The sequence below is a fragment of the Phyllobates terribilis genome, unplaced genomic scaffold, assembly GCF_046119375.1.
Source record: "Phyllobates terribilis strain yellow unplaced genomic scaffold, ASM4611937v1 Scaffold_13__5_contigs__length_258822181, whole genome shotgun sequence".
Classification (NCBI taxonomy): Eukaryota; Metazoa; Chordata; class Amphibia; order Anura; family Dendrobatidae; genus Phyllobates; species Phyllobates terribilis.
In genome coordinates, this window is record NW_027362773.1 from 231,662,563 (window position 1) to 231,684,374 (window position 21,812).

General features: G+C 48.4%; 1 protein-coding gene across 2 annotated transcripts in view; it reads right to left on the reverse strand.

Moving 5' to 3' along the window:
- CHD9 (chromodomain helicase DNA binding protein 9) overlaps positions 1–20,902 on the reverse strand; it is a 267,201-nt gene extending 246,299 nt beyond the window's left edge. For both annotated transcript variants that reach the window (XM_073659346.1, XM_073659345.1), the window contains exon 1: positions 20,671–20,902. The gene's annotated coding sequence lies outside the window, so the exon portion shown is untranslated. The remainder of the gene's footprint in view (positions 1–20,670) is intronic.
- Positions 20,903–21,812: the final 910 nt, after the last annotated feature.

Sequence of the window (21,812 nt, forward strand, 5' to 3'; positions counted from 1 at the left end):
GTATATGGCTATCTATACAGCCTGCCCTATGTAATGGCTACATGCAGACAGATATCATATATGGCTATCTATACAGCGTGCCCTATATAATGGCTAAATGCAGACAGATACAGTATATGGCTATCTATACAGCCTGCCCTATGTAAAGGCTACATACAGACAGATATAGTATATGGCTATCTATACAGCCTGCCCTATGTAATGGCTACATACAGACAGATACAGTATATGGCTATCTATACAGCCTGCCCTATGTAATGGCTACATGCAGACAGATATCATATATGGCTATCTATACAGCGTGCCCTATGTAATGGCTACATGCAGACAGATACGGTATATGGCTATCTATACAGCCTGCCCTATGTAATGGCTACATACAGACAGATACAGTATATGGCTATCTATACAGCCTGCCCTATGTAATGGCTACATGCAGACATATCATATATGGCTATCTATACAACGTGCCCTATATAATGACTACATGCAGACAGATATCATATATGGCTATCTATACAGCGTGCCCTATGTAATGACTACATACAGACAGATACGGTATATGGCTATCTATACAGCCTGCCCTATGTAATGGCTACATGCAGACAGATATCATATATGGCTATCTATACAACGTGCCCTATATAATGGCTACATACAGACAGATACAGTATATGGCTATCTATACAGCGTGCCCTATGTAATGGCTACATGCAGACAGATACGGTATATGGCTATCTATACAGACTGCCCTATGTAATGGCTACATGCAGACAGATATCATATATGGCTATCTATACAACGTGCCCTATATAATGGCTACATACAGACAGATACAGTATATGGCTATCTATACAGCCTGCCCTATGTAATGGCTACATACAGACAGATATAGTATATGGCTATCTATACAGCCTGCCCTATGTAATGGCTACATGCAGACAGATATCATATATGGCTATCTATACAGCCTGCCCTATGTAATGGCTACATACAGACAGATATAGTATATGGCTATCTACACAGCCTGCCCTATGTAATGGCTACATACAGACAGATACAGTATATGGCTATCTATACAGCCTGCCTTATGTAATGGCTACATGCAGACAGATATAGTATATGGCTAGCTATACAGCCTGCCCTATGTAATGGCTACATGCAGACAGATATAGTATATGGCTATCTATACAGCCTGCCCTATGTAATGGCTACATGCAGACATATACAGTATATGGCTATCTATACAGCCTGCCTTATGTAATGGCTACATGCAGACATATACAGTATATGGCTATCTATACAGCCTGCCCTATGTAATGGCTACATGCAGACAGATACAGTATATGGCTATCTATACAGCCTGCCCTATGTAATGGCTACATGCAGACAGATACAGTATATGGCTATCTATACAGCCTGCCCTATGTAATGGCTACATACAGACAGATACGGTATATGGCTACCTATACAGCCTGCCCTATGTAATGGCTATATGCAGACAGATATAGTATATGGCTATCTATACAGCCTGCCCTATGTAATGGCTACATGCAGACAGATACAGTATAAGGCTATCTATACAGCCTGCCCTATGTAATGGCTACATACAGACATATATCGTATATGGCTATCTATACAGCCTGCCCTATGTAATGGCTACATACAGACATATATCATATATGGCTATCTATACAGCGTGTCCTATGTAATGGCTACACGCAGACAGATATCATATATGGCTATCTATACAGCCTGCCCTATGTAATGGCTACATACAGACAGATACAGTATATGGCTATCTATACAGCCTGCCCTATGTAATGGCTACATGCAGACAGATATCATATATGGCTATCTATACAGCCTGCCCTATGTAATGGCTACATGCAGACAGATACAGTATATGGCTATCTATACAGCCTGCCCTATGTAATGGCTACATGCAGACAGATATCATACATGGCTCTCTATACAGCCTGCCCTATGTAATGGCTACATACAGACAGATATAGTATATGGCTATCTATACAGCCTGCCCTATGTAATGGCTACATGCAGACAGATACAGTATATGGCTATCTATACAACCTGTCCTATGTAATGGCTACATGCAGACAGATACAGTATATGGCTATCTATACAGCCTGCCCTATGTAATGGCTACATGCAGACAGATACAGTATATGGCTATCTATACAGCCTGCCCTATGTAATGGCTACATGTAGACAGATATCATATATGGCTATCTATACAGCCTGCCCTATATAATGGCTACATGCAGACAGATACAGTATATGGCTATCTATACAGCCTGCCCTATGTAATGGCTACATGCAGACAGATACAGTATATGGCTATCTATACAGCCTGCCCTATGTAATGGCTACATGTAGACAGATATCATATATGGCTATCTATACAGCCTGCCCTATATAATGGCTACATGCAGACAGATACAGTATATGGCTATCTATACAGCCTGCCCTATGTAATGGCTACATGCAGACAGATACAGTATATGGCTATCTATACAGCTTGCCCTATATAATGGCTACATGCAGACAGATACAGTATATGGCTATCTATACAGCCTGCCCTATATAATGGCTACATGCAGACAGATATCATATATGGCTATCTATACAGCCTGCCCTATGTAATGACTACATACAGACAGATACAGTATATGGCTATCTATACAGATTGCCCTATGTAATAGCTACATGCAGACAGATATCATATATGGCTATCTATACAGCGTGCCCTATATAATGGCTAAATGCAGACAGATACAGTATATGGCTATCTATACAGCCTGCCCTATGTAAAGGCTACATACAGACAGATATAGTATATGGCTATCTATACAGCCTGCCCTATGTAATGGCTACATACAGACAGATACAGTATATGGCTATCTATACAGCCTGCCCTATGTAATGGCTACATGCAGACAGATATCATATATGGCTATCTATACAGCGTGCCCTATGTAATGGCTACATGCAGACAGATACGGTATATGGCTATCTATACAGCCTGCCCTATGTAATGGCTACATGCAGACATATCATATATGGCTATCTATACAACGTGCCCTATATAATGACTACATGCAGACAGATATCATATATGGCTATCTATACAGCGTGCCCTATGTAATGACTACATACAGACAGATACGGTATATGGCTATCTATACAGCCTGCCCTATGTAATGGCTACATGCAGACAGATATCATATATGGCTATCTATACAACGTGCCCTATATAATGGCTACATACAGACAGATACAGTATATGGCTATCTATACAGCGTGCCCTATGTAATGGCTACATGCAGACAGATACGGTATATGGCTATCTATACAGACTGCCCTATGTAATGGCTACATGCAGACAGATATCATATATGGCTATCTATACAACGTGCCCTATATAATGGCTACATACAGACAGATACAGTATATGGCTATCTATACAGCCTGCCCTATGTAATGGCTACATACAGACAGATATAGTATATGGCTATCTATACAGCCTGCCCTATGTAATGGCTACATGCAGACAGATATCATATATGGCTATCTATACAGCCTGCCCTATGTAATGGCTACATACAGACAGATATAGTATATGGCTATCTACACAGCCTGCCCTATGTAATGGCTACATACAGACAGATACAGTATATGGCTATCTATACAGCCTGCCTTATGTAATGGCTACATGCAGACAGATATAGTATATGGCTAGCTATACAGCCTGCCCTATGTAATGGCTACATGCAGACAGATATAGTATATGGCTATCTATACAGCCTGCCCTATGTAATGGCTACATGCAGACATATACAGTATATGGCTATCTATACAGCCTGCCTTATGTAATGGCTACATGCAGACATATACAGTATATGGCTATCTATACAGCCTGCCCTATGTAATGGCTACATGCAGACAGATACAGTATATGGCTATCTATACAGCCTGCTCTATGTAATGGCTACATGCAGACATAGTATATGGCTATCTATACAGCCTGCCCTATGTAATGGCTACATGCAGACAGATACAGTATATGGCTATCTATACAGCCTGCCCTATGTAATGGCTACATACAGACAGATACGGTATATGGCTACCTATACAGCCTGCCCTATGTAATGGCTATATGCAGACAGATATAGTATATGGCTATCTATACAGCCTGCCCTATGTAATGGCTACATGCAGACAGATACAGTATAAGGCTATCTATACAGCCTGCCCTATGTAATGGCTACATACAGACATATATCGTATATGGCTATCTATACAGCCTGCCCTATGTAATGGCTACATACAGACATATATCATATATGGCTATCTATACAGCGTGTCCTATGTAATGGCTACACGCAGACAGATATCATATATGGCTATCTATACAGCCTGCCCTATGTAATGGCTACATACAGACAGATACAGTATATGGCTATCTATACAGCCTGCCCTATGTAATGGCTACATGCAGACAGATACAGTATATGGCTATCTATACAGCGTGCCCTATGTAATGGCTACATGCAGACAGATATAGTATATGGCTTTGTATACAGCCTGCCCTATGTAATGGCTACACGCAGACAGATATAGTATATGGCTATCTATACAGCCTGCCCTATGTAATGGCTACATACAGACAGATACAGTATATGGCTTTGTATACAGCCTGCCCTATATAATGGCTACATGCAGACAGATATCATATATGGCTATCTATACAGCCTGCCCTATATAATGGCTACATACAGACAGATATAGTATATGGCTATCTATACAGCCTGCCCTATGTAATGGCTACAAGCAGACAGATATCATATATGGCTATCTATACAGCCTGCTCTATGTAATGGCTACATGCAGACATAGTATATGGCTATCTATACAGCCTGCCCTATGTAATGGCTACATGCAGACAGATACAGTATATGGCTATCTATACAGCCTGCCCTATATAATGGCTACATGCAGACAGATACAGTATATGGCTATCTATACAGCCTGCCCTATATAATGGCTACATGCAGACAGATACAGTATATGGCTATCTATACAGCCTGCCCTATGTAATGGCTACATGCAGACAGATATCATATATGGCTATCTATACAGCCTGCCCTATGTAATGGCTACATGCAGACAGATACAGTATATGGCTATCTATACAGCCTGCCCTATGTAATGGCTACATGCAGACATAGTATATGGCTATCTATACAGCCTGCCCTATGTAATGGCTACATGCAGACAGATACAGTATATGGCTATCTATACAGCGTGCCCTATGTAATGGCTACATGCAGACAGATATCATATATGGCCATCTATACAGCCTGCCCTACGTAATGGCTACATGCAGACAGATATCATATATGGCCATCTATACAGCCTGCCCTATGTAATGGCTACATGCAGACATATATAGTATATGGCTATATATACAGCCTGCCCTATGTAATGGCTACATGCAGACATATATCATATATGGCTATCTATACAGCCTGCCCTATGTAATGGCTACATGCAGACAGATAAAGTATATGGCTATCTATACAGCCTGCCCTATGTAATGGCTACATGCAGACAAATATAGTATATGGCCCTTGCAAATATGTACTAAATAATAGGTGACGGTAGCAAGAAGCCCCCATTATGGCTTTAAAATATTTTATTAAAATAATTGGCTTAAACTATGTATATGTATACCACTACTCAGACCACCCAGTCTTACATGCTGTAGTCACATACATACAATTAAATAAAGTTATACTAAGCGATGTTGGTGCTACCACTACTGGCGCTTAGAAGGCACTGTTATGCCACGTAAGCGCTGCAGCCCATCAGCGGGCACTAATATTTCAAATCAGCACTGCAAGCTATCAGCGGGAACTAATATGCCATGTGAGCACTGCAGGCCATCAGCGGGCACTAATATGCCATGTGAGCACTGCAGGCCATCAGCGGGCACTAATTCGTCATGTGAGCTCTGCAGCCCATCAGCGGGCACTAATACGCCATGTGAGCACTGCAGCCCATCAGGGAGCACTAATATGCCATGTGAGCACTGCAGCCCATCAGCGGGCACTAATATGCCATGTGAGCACTGCAGCCCATCAGCGGGCACTAATATGCCATGTGAGCACTGCAGCCCACCAGCGAGCACTAATATGCCATGTGAGCAGTGCAGCCCATCAGCGGGCACTAATATGCCATGTGAGTACTGCAGCTCATCAGTGGGCACTAATACGCCTTGTGAGCACTGCAGCCCATCAGCGGGCACTAATACGCCATGTGAGCACTGCAGCCCATCAGCGAGCACTAATATGCCATGTGAGAACTGGAGCCCATCAGCGGGCACTAATATGCCATGTGCGCACTGCAGCCCATCAGCGGGCACTAATATGCCATGTGAGCACTGCAGCCCATCAGTGGGCACGAATATGCCATGTGAGCACGGCAGCCCATCAGCGGGCACTAATACGCCATGTGAGCACTGCAGCCCATCAGCGAGCACTAATATGCCATGTGAGAACTGCAGCCCATCAGCGGGCACTAATACGCCATGTGAGCACTGCAGCCCATCAGCGGGCACTAATACGCCATGTGAGCACTGCAGCCCATCAGCGAGCACTGCAGCCCATCAGCGGGCACGAATATGCCATGTGAGCACGGCAGCCCATCAGCGGGCACTAATACGCCATGTGAGCACTGCAGCCCATCAGCGAGCACTAATATGCCATGTGAGAACTGCAGCCCATCAGTGGGCACTAATATGCCATGTGAGCACTGCAGCCCATCATCGGGCACTAATATGCCATGTGAGCACTGCAGCCCATCAGCGGGCACTAATATGCCATGTGAGCACTGCAGCCCATCAGCGGGCACGAATATGCCATGTGAGCACTGCAGCCCATCAGCGGGCACTAATATGCCATGTGAGCACTGCAGCTTAAGGACCACCACAGCATGTTATGAATTAGAAGGCACTGTTATGCCACGTAAGCACTGCAGCCCATCAGCGGGCACTAATATTTCAAATCAGCACTGCAAGCTATCAGCGGGAACTAATACGCCATGTGAGCACTGCAGCCCATCAGCGGGCACTAATATGCCAAATCAGCACTGAAGCCCATCAGCGGGCACTAATATGCCATGTGAGCACTGCAGGCCATCAGCGGGCACTAATATGCCATGTGAGCACTGCAGGCCATCAGCGGGCACTAATTCGTCATGTGAGCTCTGCAGCCCATCAGCGGGCACTAACACGCCATGTGAGCACTGCAGCCCATCAGGGAGCACTAATATGCCATGTGAGCACTGCAGCCCATCAGCGGGCACTAATATGCCATGTGAGCACTGCAGCCCATCAGCGGGCACTAATATGCCATGTGAGCACTGCAGCCCATCAGCGAGCACTAATATGCCATGTGAGCAGTGCAGCCCATCAGCGGGCACTAATATGCCATGTGAGCACTGCAGCTCATCAGCGGGCACTAATACGCCTTGTGAGCACTGCAGCCCATCAGCGGGCACTAATACGCCATGTGAGCACTGCAGCCCATCAGCGGGCACTAATACGCCATGTGAGCACTGCAGCCCATCAGCGAGCACTAATATGCCATGTGAGCACTGCAGCCCATCAGCGGGCACGAATATGCCATGTGAGCACGGCAGCCCATCAGCGGGCACTAATACGCCATGTGAGCACTGCAGCCCATCAGCGAGCACTAATATGCCATGTGAGAACTGCAGCCCATCAGCGGGCACTAATACACCATGTGAGCACTGCAGCCCATCAGCGGGCACTAATATGCCATGTGAGAACTGCAGCCATCAGCGGGCACTAATATGCCATGTGAGCACTGCAGGCCATCAGCGGGCACTAATATGCCATGTGAGCTCTGCAGCCCATCAGCGGGCACTAATACGCCATGTGAGCACTGCAGCCCATCAGCGAGCACTAATATGCCATGTGAGAACTGCAGCCCATCAGTGGGCACTAATATGCCATGTGAGCACTGCAGCCCATCATCGGGCACTAATATGCCATGTGAGCACTGCAGCCCATCAGCGGGCACTAATATGCCATGTGAGCACTGCAGCCCATCAGCGGGCACGAATATGCCATGTGAGCACTGCAGCCCATCAGCGGGCACTAATATGCCATGTGAGCACTGCAGCTTAAGGACCACCACAGCATGTTATGAATTAGATGAGCTGTGGCGCCATTACCTTGTCCCCGCTCTGTCAAATTGGCATGAAAACAACAAAAATTGCACAAAAATTGTGACTTTTCAATGCGATTTAGGCAATAACTGTGATGACTCGGGGCCAATATGCTCAGCCAGATTTTTTTCCTGGTGGGGAGTCTCAGGTGAAAGCTACACCAAAACAATTCCTTCGAAAACTAGAACCTCGGCCCATTAAAGAAAATACACAATCGCTGTTTCTTTCAGAAAAGTAAAAGCTATAAAGTGTTGGAATGCAGAAAGGAAAAAGAAAGAATCCCTACAATGTTTAGGGTCCTACAGGGCAAATAAGCAGCGGGTTTTCTGTTACGGATTTGCATGTGGAAAATGCACCAGGTATTACAGTGCCATATGTGCACTGGATTTTAAGAAATCTCATGCACTTGCTGCGATGAAAACTACCATTTTTTGGGCATTTTTTCATGTTTTTTTTAATCATGTTTTGCATTTTTTTGGCTATTTTTACAAGAGAATCCCAGGTTTTATTGCACATTTGAAGAAAATAAGAAAGCAGGGTTGGGCTAGCTTGCTTTATTCAGTGGGGTCCTGCAGAAGAGCGGCCCTGACTACATGACAGCTGCTGTTTACTGGCTCCAGGTAGGAGAGATCAGATTTCCATCCCCGGCCCGGTCTCCCCCCTGCTCACTAGTAAGCGCCTCCTTGTACATTACAGCTGGAGAGCCTGGGTGGAGCACGGATCACCCAAACTGCAGCTGCTCCACAGAAAGGAGCCCTTGTCTATTCCTGCTGCTGGGAAGGAGAGAGGGAACCAGATCCAGCATGGGGGGGCATCCGAATCAAAATCTCTCCGCATTACAAGAACTGCCCATCTTATAGCAAAACCACAATGGACTAAAAAAATCCATGCATTCAAATCAGCCCTTCCTGCCGAGCTGATCATAAAATCCTTCTGTGATTGCTCGACATCTGTCCAACTTGATTGTACAAATCACTATTTGCAGCCAGCAGCATTGAGCATTACATGTGCTGTGAAGCATCGGGTAGTCCACTACGTGACAGCGCTTTAATAATGGCCTCAAAGTGACTCAGAAATTAAAATAAATAATGATATGTACCCCCCTGATCAGCGTCGCTCCTCCGACGGTCTCCTGATATAATCAATGGCACGTGACCGCTGCAGCCAATTGAAGTTTTAATGGGGTATTCTCAAGTTTAGAAGTTCTGTCCCAAGTTCCTGATCCGTCCAATTGATGGGACCCCACCCATCCCGAGAAGCAGGGCTCTCAGACAACATTATTGGCTACCTTAAAAGAGACTTGTCACCAGGCTAAAAGTGACCGGTCTGCGCCCTTATTTTATTCCCGCAGCTCCCCCGAATTTGCCATTTTTTAAATCCACCATACAGTTCCAGAGATATGGGCCTTTTTATGGTCTTTACCAAGTGGGTGGTGCTGATAAGGTAATTATGCAAAGCAACCTAAGGACACACCCCAGAGATTCTGTGAGCCACGCCCACTTGTTTTAAAAAAAAAAAACACCAAAACACTAAATAAAAACCCCCATATCTCTGGAACCGTATGGCGAATTTACAAAAGAAAACACTGAAATGCTAAGGGGAGCAGAGGGATAAAAAAGGAGCAACAATTGGACACTTTGGTGACTCTTTAAAAGGTCACATTTGCATTTCTCTAAAGGTCACAGAGAACATAACCTCTGTGCACAGACTGTCAGCAGGGATTCAGGCACTGTATGGCGAGAGGTTTAGAAGCCCCATATGGTGCACGGCGCCTTATTGTTCCTCCATTGCTGATGGAAACGTCCAAATTGTTTACCGTCTGATTCCGTACAAAACCGGGAAAACAACCTCTCGAGCAATAAGTCACAGTGCATGGAGTCCTCGTCGTGCCGTGTGTCACAGTGCATGGAGTCCTCGTCGTGCCATATGTCACAGTGCATGGAGTCCTCATCGTGCCATACGTCACAGTGCATGGAGTCCTCGTCGTGCCATACGTCACAGTGCATGGAGTCCTCGTCGTGCCATACGTCACAGTGCATGGAGTCCTCGTCGTGCCATACGTCACAGTGCATGGAGTCCTCGTCGTGCCATACGTCACAGTGCATGGAGTCCTCGTCGTGCCATATGTCACAGTGCATGGAGTCCTCGTCGTGCCATACGTCACAGTGCATGGAGTCCTCGTCGTGCCGTGCGTCACAGTGCATGGAGTCCTCGTCGTGTCATACGTCACAGTGCATGGAGTCCTCGTCGTGCCGTGCGTCACAGTGCATGGAGTCCTCGTCGTGCCGTGCGTCACAGTGCATGGAGTCCTCGTCGTGCCATATGTCACAGTGCATGGAGTCCTCGTCGTGCCATACGTCACAGTGCATGGAGTCCTCGTCGTGCCATACGTCACAGTGCATGGAGTCCTCGTCGTGCCATATGTCACAGTGCATGGAGTCCTCGTCGTGCCATATGTCACAGTGCATGGAGTCCTCGTCGTGCCATACGTCACAGTGCATGGAGTCCTCGTCGTGCCATACGTCACAGTGCATGGAGTCCTCGTCGTGCCATACGTCACAGTGCATGGAGTCCTCGTCGTGCCATACGTCACAGTGCATGGAGTCCTCATCGTGCCGTGCGTCACAGTGCATGGAGTCCTCGTCGTGTCATACGTCACAGTGCATGGAGTCCTCGTCGTGCCGTGCGTCACAGTGCATGGAGTCCTCATCGTGCCGTGCGTCACAGTGCATGGAGTCCTCATTGTGCCGTGTGTCACCGTGCATGGAGTCCTCGTCGTGCCGTGCGTCACAGTGCATGGAGTCCTCGTCGTGCCGTGCGTCACAGTGCATGGAGTCCTCGTCGTGCCGTGCGTCACAGTGCATGGAGTCCTCGTCGTGCCATACGTCACAGTGCATGGAGTCCTCGTCGTGCCGTGCGTCACAATGCATGGAGTCCTAGTCATGTCATGCGTCACAGTGCATGTAGTCCTCGTCGTGCCATACGTCACAGTGCATGGAGTCCTCGTCGTGCCCAACGTCACAGAGCATGGAGTCCTCCTCGTGCCGTGTGTCACAATGCATGGAGTCCTCATCGTGCCATACGTCACAGTGCATGGAGTCCTCATTGTGCCGTGTGTCACCATGCATGGAGTCATCGTCGTGCCATACGTCACAGTGCATGGAGTCCTCATCGTGCCGTGCGTCACAGTGCATGGAGTCCTCGTCGTGCCATACGTCACAGTGCATGGAGTCCTCATCGTGCCGCGCGTCAGTGTATGGAGTCCTAGTCATGTCATGCGTCACAGTGCATGGAGTCCTCGTCGTGCCATACGTCACAGTGCATGGTGTCCTCGTCGTGCCGTGCGTCACAGTGCATGGAGTCCTCGTCGTGCCGTGCGTCACAGTGCATGGAGTCCTCGTCGTGCCATACGTCACAGTGCATGGACTCCTCGTCGTGCCGTGCGTCACAGTGCATGGAGTCCTCGTCGTGCCATATGTCACAGTGCATGGAGTCCTCGTCGTGCCATATGTCACAGTGCATGGAGTCCTCGTCGTGCCATATGTCACAGTGCATGGAGTCCTCGTCGTGCTGGGCGTCACAGTGCATGGAGTCCTCGTTGTGCCATACGTCACAGTGCATGGAGTCCTCGTCGTGCCATACGTCACAGTGCATGGAGTACTTGTTGGCCGACCACCTGCCAAGAAACACATGAGCCTCGGTCTTGGTGCACCAGGTATCGTGTGCAGAAGGCATCGTTGCAGCAGACCCATCACCATGATGCCTCCCGCACGTGATGCCTGGTGCACCAGGCTGAGGCACATGTGTTTTTTGGCAGGTGCCCTTTAAGCCTATGGAGCAGACAGAGTTTATTAACACAGCAAATAGGAAGCAAACAGCGTGTGATACTGATCCAGAGAACGGAGCTACATCAGACATTACTATGTGCCAGTGATGCAGACAGCTCGGAGGAAGCTCACGGTGTCTGCTACAGACTCAGCGAGGAGGGAGGAGGAGGCTCGGAGTCTGAACTGATTCCGGATGGGGGAGGAGGAGGAGAAGACATGGCTACAGTGCTGTTGGGATTACCAGCAACTAATGCAGCTAAGACTTTCCGGTGAAGAAAACACAAAACTAAGCATCTGATTGGACACGGCGTTAGAAAAAAAAAAATTTAAAGGAGAATTCCACCTAGTTCTCCTGACGCTGGTTCTGATCTTAGTGGACGTGGCGGGGTCCGTGTGCCCATTACTGCTGTCCTCTTACCTCGAGCGGCCAGTAGTCAGGCCTACAGGGCTTTATTCAGGTCCATGTGTAAGATGGCTCACACGCACTGGCACATTGATTGATGTACGGCCCGAACCCGGCCACAGCCAGACTAGTTGTCAGGACTCAGTTTATAATGTCCACAATGGAAACTAGTTAAAAATGTCAATATGAAATGACCCCGATGCGGAGCGCAGCCACTAGCCGTGGATCACATCACCCGTTCCCACGCCATCCACTCAGGGTGGGTCCATGCACCATAATGCCCTGCTAGAGCGGCTTTACCTGCCAAATTAGACTGAGATCTAGTTGCCACGTTTTAATTTCCATTATTATCTTTCTTTGAAGCGGTTTAGGACTTAGAACTTCTTAAGACTAAAGGCAATTTTCTAGTATCCTAGATTTAAAGGAGGCTTGTCAGCAGGTGATGAGTGTCCAGCTTTTGCACTTGTGCTATTCCCGCTGTTCCCCTGAGTATTCCGCTTTTTTCCTTTTTTAAATCCGCCATATGGTACCAGAGATACGGGCCTTTATGTTTAGTGCTAATTTCTAGAGTCTTTACAAGGGGCGGAGCTCACAGGGTAATTATGCAGAATAGCCCAAAGACACGCCCCAGAGGATCCTGGGAGCCACGCCTTCTTGGGAAAACACAAAAATCATCACTAAATAAAAAGGCCCATATCTCTGGAACCATAGAGCGGATTGAAAAAAGAAAAAAATGGAATACTCGGGGGAGCAACGGCAACAAACTCAAGGGCAAAAACTGGACACTTTTGATCAGGTGGCAGGGCCCCTTTAAGAACCTTCATAGACTTTTAAGAGTTTGTGAACCACAATATGCCACTCAGTGTGTCCTCAATGATAGAAAGTAAAATATGACCTCTCTGGTAATTTCTGCAGGGTCTGAGAACATATTTAAGCTGCTGCATGTGAACACGGCTGTTCTGACAAAGGTAGCCTTTTACTATTAATTCCTGCATCCACAAATTGACCTCTGGGTCCCCACAATCCTAAGAATGAAGGGGCCGCATTGTTGCTCCCTATTCACAGGGGCGTTTCTGGCGGGATTTCCTTGTACGGCTGGGACACCTCTGCTGAAGGGGACGAGGCGCTAAACAGAACTGCGGTCTCTTAATCCTCAAGATCAGTGGGGGTCCAAGACGTTGGGCAACCAAGAGTTTTCTGCTTTCAGAAAAACAACTCTCCCATGGCTGCTGTTTTGTTTTTTTCAATAATTCTTTATTCACCCTACCTGGGTCCAGTGCTGAGTTTCCGCCACTGCTGCCAGCGTCTGTTATTACCTGCAGCGCTGATGTCACATCGACAGCGCTGCAGCTAATCAGTGAACTCAGTGGTTCTGGCCGAGTAGATGCTGAGCTCAGTTATTGGCTGCAGCGCTGTCGACATGACGTCAGCGCTACAGACAATAACAGAGACTGGGCGCAGTGGTGGAGACTCAGCGTCGGACCCGGGGAGAAGGAGTAAAGCACCTTTGTTTTTTGAAAAAGTCACCTTTTCTGAAACCAGAAAACCCCTTTTTAATTCTGTCTTTACCACTGAGCACAGCATGATGCTGGGAAAGCTTTACGTGTGCTCAGCCGACATGGTCCAGCGAGGAACGAAGAGGATGGGACGAGCCAAGGAAACTTCTCCAAAATCCAGTGGTTCAGACACATGAACATGTCACGGACATTAACCCTTTCACGAGTGGGGCGCTTTTACGTATTCTAAACAGACCTGTCCATTTTGTGATTCCACTTAAGAATCAAACGTGTCAATTCAAGTGAAAAAAATGATTCGCTCCTGTGCCATCCGTGTGCCAGCTAAGTTCGGATGCCAAACTGATGGTAAAATGGACTCCAGGGCCACAAAAAAGGCAGAAAGTCAAAGCCAGAGCACTCAGTTATTTTTCCATATGCAGTAAGTAACTAAGGACGTCTGAATGAGGCCATGACACTTATCTCCTTCTCTTAGATTTTCTGGTATTTTGTAATGATGGCGCAAACATAGATAAGATTATGTTTGAAGGAACATGTAACCTCTATACAAAGAAAGCATGTATACATGAGCGCCACAACCACTGCAAAGTGTGCTCATGTCTTGTCTGGCGCCTGTGGGTGCAGAGATTTTTACTACTTTACAGAAGGAAACCATTTGTTAAAACTGTTCTCCTTATATTTTTCACTATATTTATTCTTTTTTTTTTTTACTATTGGGGCTCAGGTTAGCAGATAATACATGAGTTTTATGTCCTCATACCCCATATAGAGATGATGATAGCGAGCGGAGGATAGCCCCCCATTACATCAGTGATCTGCAGGCGGCTCAGGTCTGCCAGAGGGCCCTTCTGGCTCATATAAAGGGATACTGAGAGGGTGATGCCAGCCTACGACACCAATATACAGTACCTTATTCACAAGTCTAACCGGTGCACTATAATTTTGGTGTTCTTACACCATTTTCGCTCAGCTCCAACAAAGTGGGTAGAGCTGGGGTAGGACTGGCGCCCATGACTGTGCCCCTGTACATAAATCCATGCTTGGGCGAGTTGTTGTAGAAAAACTAGTTCTGACCTCAACCCTATTTTGGAGTGATCTAAGATGGGGATTGTGAGCCCGACCCTCTCGTCCAACATCAGGGACTGACCTCACAAATACTCTATCGGATCAGTGAGCAAAAACTTTCCCAGAGGAGCGGGAGAGTGGGGACTGACACCATGTTGGATTAAGAATGTGTTGTCCTGTAATGTGTAGCTGTCCTCACATTTGTCCACATAGTGACCTTCTTCAGGCGTCGGCGGGACACACGATAGTGCGGCCAATGTTCGCTATGTGTCGCTATTACGTCACAGCACTGTACAAGTGAGTGGAATTGCATTGAGACCACAAGAATATCGCTGCCACGAAAAGCAAGTTACAAAAAAATCCAAACAGGTCTGATTTTTCGCTACTTGCTGATTGCAGTTGTGCTACCGTAGTAGGGGTTTCAATCCCCCCTTTTCCTTGTATTGCTCTGCGATGTAGCAGTGCCACATAGTGATAGCGAACTTTAGACCAAAATCACTGTACAGCCACAACCTCATATAGAGATAAAAGTCAGTTAAAGGAATCATCCTACAAACATCCACAAGATAGGTACATGACCCATCATCAGCAATCCAATTAGTGCTGGCAGCGTCAGTCACTGAGACACCAAGGGGAGGGGAACACCAGGTTGGCCATTTAATCCCACGTTTCCAGCTGTAAGAACTGAAAAAAAAACAATTGCAGAAAAGAAGTTCCAGATTTACAAAAAAATGTGATCCCCTAGTAAAAATGTTATAGATTAAATGTCCTCTCGGTGTCCGCACGGAGCTGATAAGAGTAAGGTCACATCACTGACACCATGAACACAAGAGACGGAGAAGTGGACATTCACCTTTCCCCAGATAACCTCTGCGTTACACAAGCACTAGTGCGGGACAGAGGAGGATGGGACGGAAGAGGACGGGACAGAGGAGGACAGGACGGAGAAGGACTGGACGGAGGAGGACTGGATGGAGGAGGACGGGACAGAGGAGGACAGGGCGGAGGACGGGGAGGATGAGGACGGGGAGGATTAGGACGGGGAGGATTAGGACGGGGAGGATTAGGACGGGGCGGGTGAAGACGGGGCGGATGAAGACGGGGCGGATGAGGACGGGGCGGATGAGGACGGGGCGGATGAGGACGGGGCGGATGAGGACGGGGCGGATGAGGACGGGGCGGATGAGGACAGAGGGGATGAGGACGGGGCGGATGTGGACGGGGCGGATGAGGACGGGGCGGATGAGGACGGGGCGGATGAGGACGGGGCGGATGAGGACGGGGCGGATGAGGACGGGGCGGATGAGGACGGGGCGGATGAGGACGGGGCGGATGAGGACGGGGCGGATGAGGACGGGGATGATGAGGACGGGGATGATGAGGACGGGGATGGTGAGGACGGGGATGGTGAGGACGGGGCAGATGAGGACGGGGAGGATGTGGACGGGGAGGATGTGGACGTGGCGGATGAGGACGGGGCGGATGAGGACGGGGCGGATGAGGACGGGGCGGATGAGGACGGGGCGGATGAGGACGGGGCGGATGAGGACAGGGAGGATGGGGACGGGGAGGATGAGGATGGGACGGATGTGGATGGGACGGATGTGGACGGGGAGGATGTGGACGGGGTGGATGAGGACGGGGAGGATGTGGACAGGACAGATGAGGACGGGTGGATGAGGACGGGGAGGATGTGGACGGGACGGATGAGGACAGGTGGATGAGGACGGGGAGGATGTGGACAGGACGGATGAGGACAGGCGGATGAGGCGGGGCGGATGAGGACGGGGCGGATGAGGACGGGGCGGATGAGGACGGGGAGGATAAGGACGGGGAGGATGTGGACGGGGAGGATAAGGACAGGTGGATGAGGACGGGGAGGATGTGGACAGGACGGATGAGGACAGGCGGATGAGGACGGGGCGGATGAGGGCGGGGCGGATGAGGAGGGGGAGGATAAGGACGGGGAGGATGTGGACGGGGCGGATGAGGACGGGGCGGATGAGGACGGGGCGGATGAGGACGGGGAGGATAAGGACGGGGAGGATAAGGACGGGGAGGATATGGACGGGGCGGATGAGGACGGGGCGGATGAGGACGGGGCGGATGTGGACGGGACGGATGTGGACGGGACGGATGGTGGCCGCTTCCTGCTAGAACACTTGGAACATCTGGTATAATGTGCAATCTCCATTTTGAGACCTCAAAATCATGGCGTCCCCCGGGGACGAGGTCCTGCAACCGAAGTGCCAGCTGTCAACATGTTTTTATACCAGACCTGAAAGCAGGAAGTGTTAATCCTGACTGTTAGCTAAATCTGTAACCAGTCACCTGTCGGATCATTCGATTCTATAGGTCCAGTCTACTCTGGTATGACGATCATGCCAATGACTGCTGACAATCTTTTTTTTTTTCTTACTTAAATACATGAATTTTTGACTAAAAATCATTTTTGTAACTGGGCATCATTAAAAATGTTGCATCTGTAGCCTTTCTGTTGCCCAGTCTACTGCTGGCTATAGAGTGAGTTAACTGAGAGTCTATCAGTGAGTTCATTCTGAGTATCTAATGGGAAAGTTTGTAATTCTATTATCTGTTCTTTTCTACGCTCCTCTCAGCTAATTTATGACCACAGACTACATCAAAGCTGAATGCACAGAAAACAATGAACCAGTAAAAGCAAAAAGGTGCAACATTTCTAATGAAATTCAACTGCAAAAATGATTTTAGCCCAAAGTACAGTACATGCATTTAAGTAAAAAAAAAAAATGTCCGCAAAGATGGACGACCTCGTTAGGAGAGTTATCAGGCTCATCTCATGTCCATGATAGCGTTCTGCCATTATAACAGGTTGTTTTTTGGAGGGAGGGAGATGGGCAGCTGCTACAACCCCCACCACTCCCAGGGCACAATTATGGGATAGGTTACAATCTAAATGAATGACAATGCTCTACTGTGTGCTCCAATGTGTCCTGTAGATAGGTGATGACTTTCATGCTCCAACTCCATTAAAACGGACCTGTTACCACGTGTCCCTTTTTTTCCAATTTTCTTCCCGCTGTTCCCCTGGGTATTCTAGTTTTTAAATCTGTCATACGGTTCCAGAGATAAGGGGGGTTTTATCTCGTGCTACTTTTTATGGTGTTTGGCAAGTGGGTGTGGCTACAGGATAAATATGCAGAGCAGCCTAAAGACACCCCCCCGAAGATCCTGTGAGCCACGCCCCCCTATTTAAAGGCCATAAAATGCCTGTATCTCTGCAACCGTATGACGGATTGTAAAAAAAACGAAAAACGGAATACTCAGGGGAACAGCGGGAATAGAATAAGAGCAAATACCGGATACTCTACTACCTGGAGACAGGTCCATTTTATAAGGACTTTCCCTTCAAATGTAGCATAGGTTGTCTATACACTACAAAAAAAAAAACTATATATTCTGCAGAGTATATTTTTTGTGGTCTCCCACTATGTAGGTGACCAGACAATGTATGCCAGCACATACCAACCTGACACTCTTTTCTCCTGTTATATCTTTAACATTAAAAAAAAAAGTTTTCCCAAGACTAAAGATAAACCCAAAGATAAACCCAAGAAAATGGTCCGATGTCTTATATTCTAGGAGCAGAACGGACTGTGGCACAAGCCCACCTGTTCATGTAGCCACACTGGCACAGGACGTATCAGTGGGCAAGTATGGCACCATTCTGGACCAGCTGCAGAAACTGGAGCTATTGGAATACTAATTCACATTACTAGGAGAGATACAACCGGTTACTATATGTGGTATTATGGGATGTTGGCACAGTGAATCTTCACTTCAGTGGCTGGCATCCTTCACGTGGTGCCAGTAAGAGCAATAGGCGCCCAGGATGCCAGGCCATCACTAATTTACAGAAAAGAGTATTTTCTAGGTGGAGAACCCCTTCATGCCCTAGTTGTGCCATAGCCGCCATGTTGACCCTTACCTATAACTGACACCCTCCTTTACTTAAAATAAAACCTATTACTAGGTCAGAAGTGTCCAGTTTTTTCCCTTACCCTATCCCCACTGCTCCCCTGAGTAAGATCCATCATACGGTTCTAGACATTTGGGTCATTTTCGTTGGCGCTAGTTTTTATAGTCTTTACCAAAGGGGCGTGGCTGACAAGATAATTATACAGAGCAACCGCCTGAGAATCCACTAAGCTGTACCCCTGAGTGAAGACCATATAAAGTAGTACTAAATAAAAAGGCCCATATCTCAGGAAGCCTATAAAAAAATACAAGAATGTAATATTCAAGAGCAAAAACTGACCACTTCAGGAGCTTTTTAAAGAGGATCTGTGATTTGCTCAAAAAAATTGAGTTAAATACCTTGTAAAAATTCCGTGAGCTCTCCTGATCCTGCCACTTTTTTCCATTTTCCTCTGTGTCGCTCTATTGCAGAGATATTCATATTTGTTTCTTCTGGAGGGCACTATGTGAAATCTCTGTTTAAAAACCAACTGGGTGTTTCTTTACAGCCTTCGTGGGGGGAGTGCACTTTCTTTTACCCTCTCCTTGATGCTCCCAATCACAGCCCTGATGTAGCAGTCTCAGATGCTGCAGAGTTGTGAGGGTGCGATGAAAGTGCACGGCCCCAGAGAAGACTTGTCTAGTCGCACTACAAGCGGAGATTTCACATGCTGCGCTCCAGAAAAACAAATGGGAATATCTCAGCAATGGAGCGACGCAGAGCAAAATGGAAAAGAGCGGCCGAATCAGGAGAGCTCAGGGATGTGTACAAGATATCTAACTCCATTCTTTAGGGCAAGGTCCTATTTAAGCCATGTATTACCATATCTAGTGCCTGGCACAGAACGATACCACCATCACCTGGCACAGGGATAAGCTCATCATGAGCCACAGATGCCAGTCTACTCTCCCAACCTTTCCACGTGCGGTTTTCCAGTTTAACCAAGTAATGGAGTGACGGGCACAGCTTTGGTTCACTTAGGGTAAAAAATAAGTGTGCCAACGTCAGCACAAATCACAGCGACCGCCGAGCTCGGCCCGCCGCACACCCAGACTCTGTCTAGTCCTGGAAATAAAGAGTTAAAACATTTCTGCTGGTGTGGAACTATGTCACACAAAGAGGTGGCGCTCGGAGGTGCCCCCCACACTGGGCACCAGCATGGGGGGCGCACATGGGGGGCCGCAGAATGCCCTCACACCACAGGCCATGCTGTAGGCCTCGCTGCCCAGGGACACCCTGCCACCGCTCCATGTCAGACGTGCCAGGGCTGAGGTCAGACACTGGGCATGGCTCCAGCTCTCGTCCCCTCCATAGCACTGGTGTGCCACACAGGGCAGGTAGGGGGGCAGCACACAGGGCATGTGCCCCCGCACCCTGCCCACACCTGCACTTCTCAGGCACATGCCCGGTGCAGGGGCCACCTCCCCCAATGCCACAGCACGGCAGCCCCTCACCCTCTGCCCACCACAGCTCTCACCCACCTGCCAACACATCACACGTGTGAACTCAGCCCAAGTGCTGCCCACCGCCCGGCACTCACCGTGCCACCCTCACCCAACTATTCCTGCCCCGACCAACATGTGATCTTACCCGGGATCCCGCCCGACACACGACCGAGCGGGGTGGAGTTGTAGGCGGGGACCCCCTCCCCAAAGCTGATCACCGATGGATCGATCCCGGTTATCGATCCCCCCACAGGAAGGGCCGATGCTGACGAGGAGGGAGGGGGTCTCTCCCTGGTGCGGCGCTATCAGGCCAAGTTTCCCAATGGTGATAAAGCGGCCACTCCAACCCCTCACGGCGAGCGTGAGATCTTCCCCCGCTTCATTTGCATATCTGTGTCCCGGCCGCTGATTGGCTGCCCCGCTGAGCCCCAGGCTGCTGATCTGAAAGAAGTGCGCAGCTCGGTTTAGTGAGTGCGTGGAGGAGGAGGAGGCAGGACGTGTCGGCTGCCGGGGGTTACCACTGTCACAGCAGGGGCTACCCCCTCCCGGCCGGCCACGGTCTACCCCCGCGTCCCCCACGGCTCACACATCACTCGCCCCTAGCAAATGGCCGCTTAACTCTCCCTTAGGTGGGCAGGGTCACCATGAAGCCTCACACGGCCTTGTCCTCAGCAGCCTGCCCTGAGTGTGGCGCCCTAATCCTGTGGGCGCCAGGTGCACACACCCGTCACGTGTGATTGCACCATGGGCCCCAGCTATCATAGTGGGCTTCTCAGGGGGGCTCCAGCACCTATCATGGTTAGACCCCTGCACCCACACCGCTTCTGCTGGCGAGTCTTCATCCAGTGGGGTGCTCTGCACCATGTTGTACCCATGGTTGTGCCAGTGTGTGTACTCTCATGGCAGAGAAGAAACATGGAGTTCCCCTCTAAATAACACTCGGATACGTTGTAGTTGAAAATAATTCCAAGTTAGAGATCAACTACATGGACAAAAGTAAGGACCGAACCTTGAAATCATTGCATTCAGGCTTCTCATCCAGCCTCGTTGCCCCCCGGTGAATAAAATATAGCCCCCCACCATGATGGCTCTTTCTAAGGAGCTCGCTGCATTCATGTTACTGTATACAGTGTTATACAAAAAGTGTTCCCAAAAAACTGGATTTTAACGGGACGGGGCCATTCACTTGTGTGAAGGTGACGGAGCCTCTGTGGACTGTGTAGCCCAGGGGCTGACACAGACTGAAGGGGCCCCTGTGCAAGAAGTATATGGGCCCTCTGCAGTCCT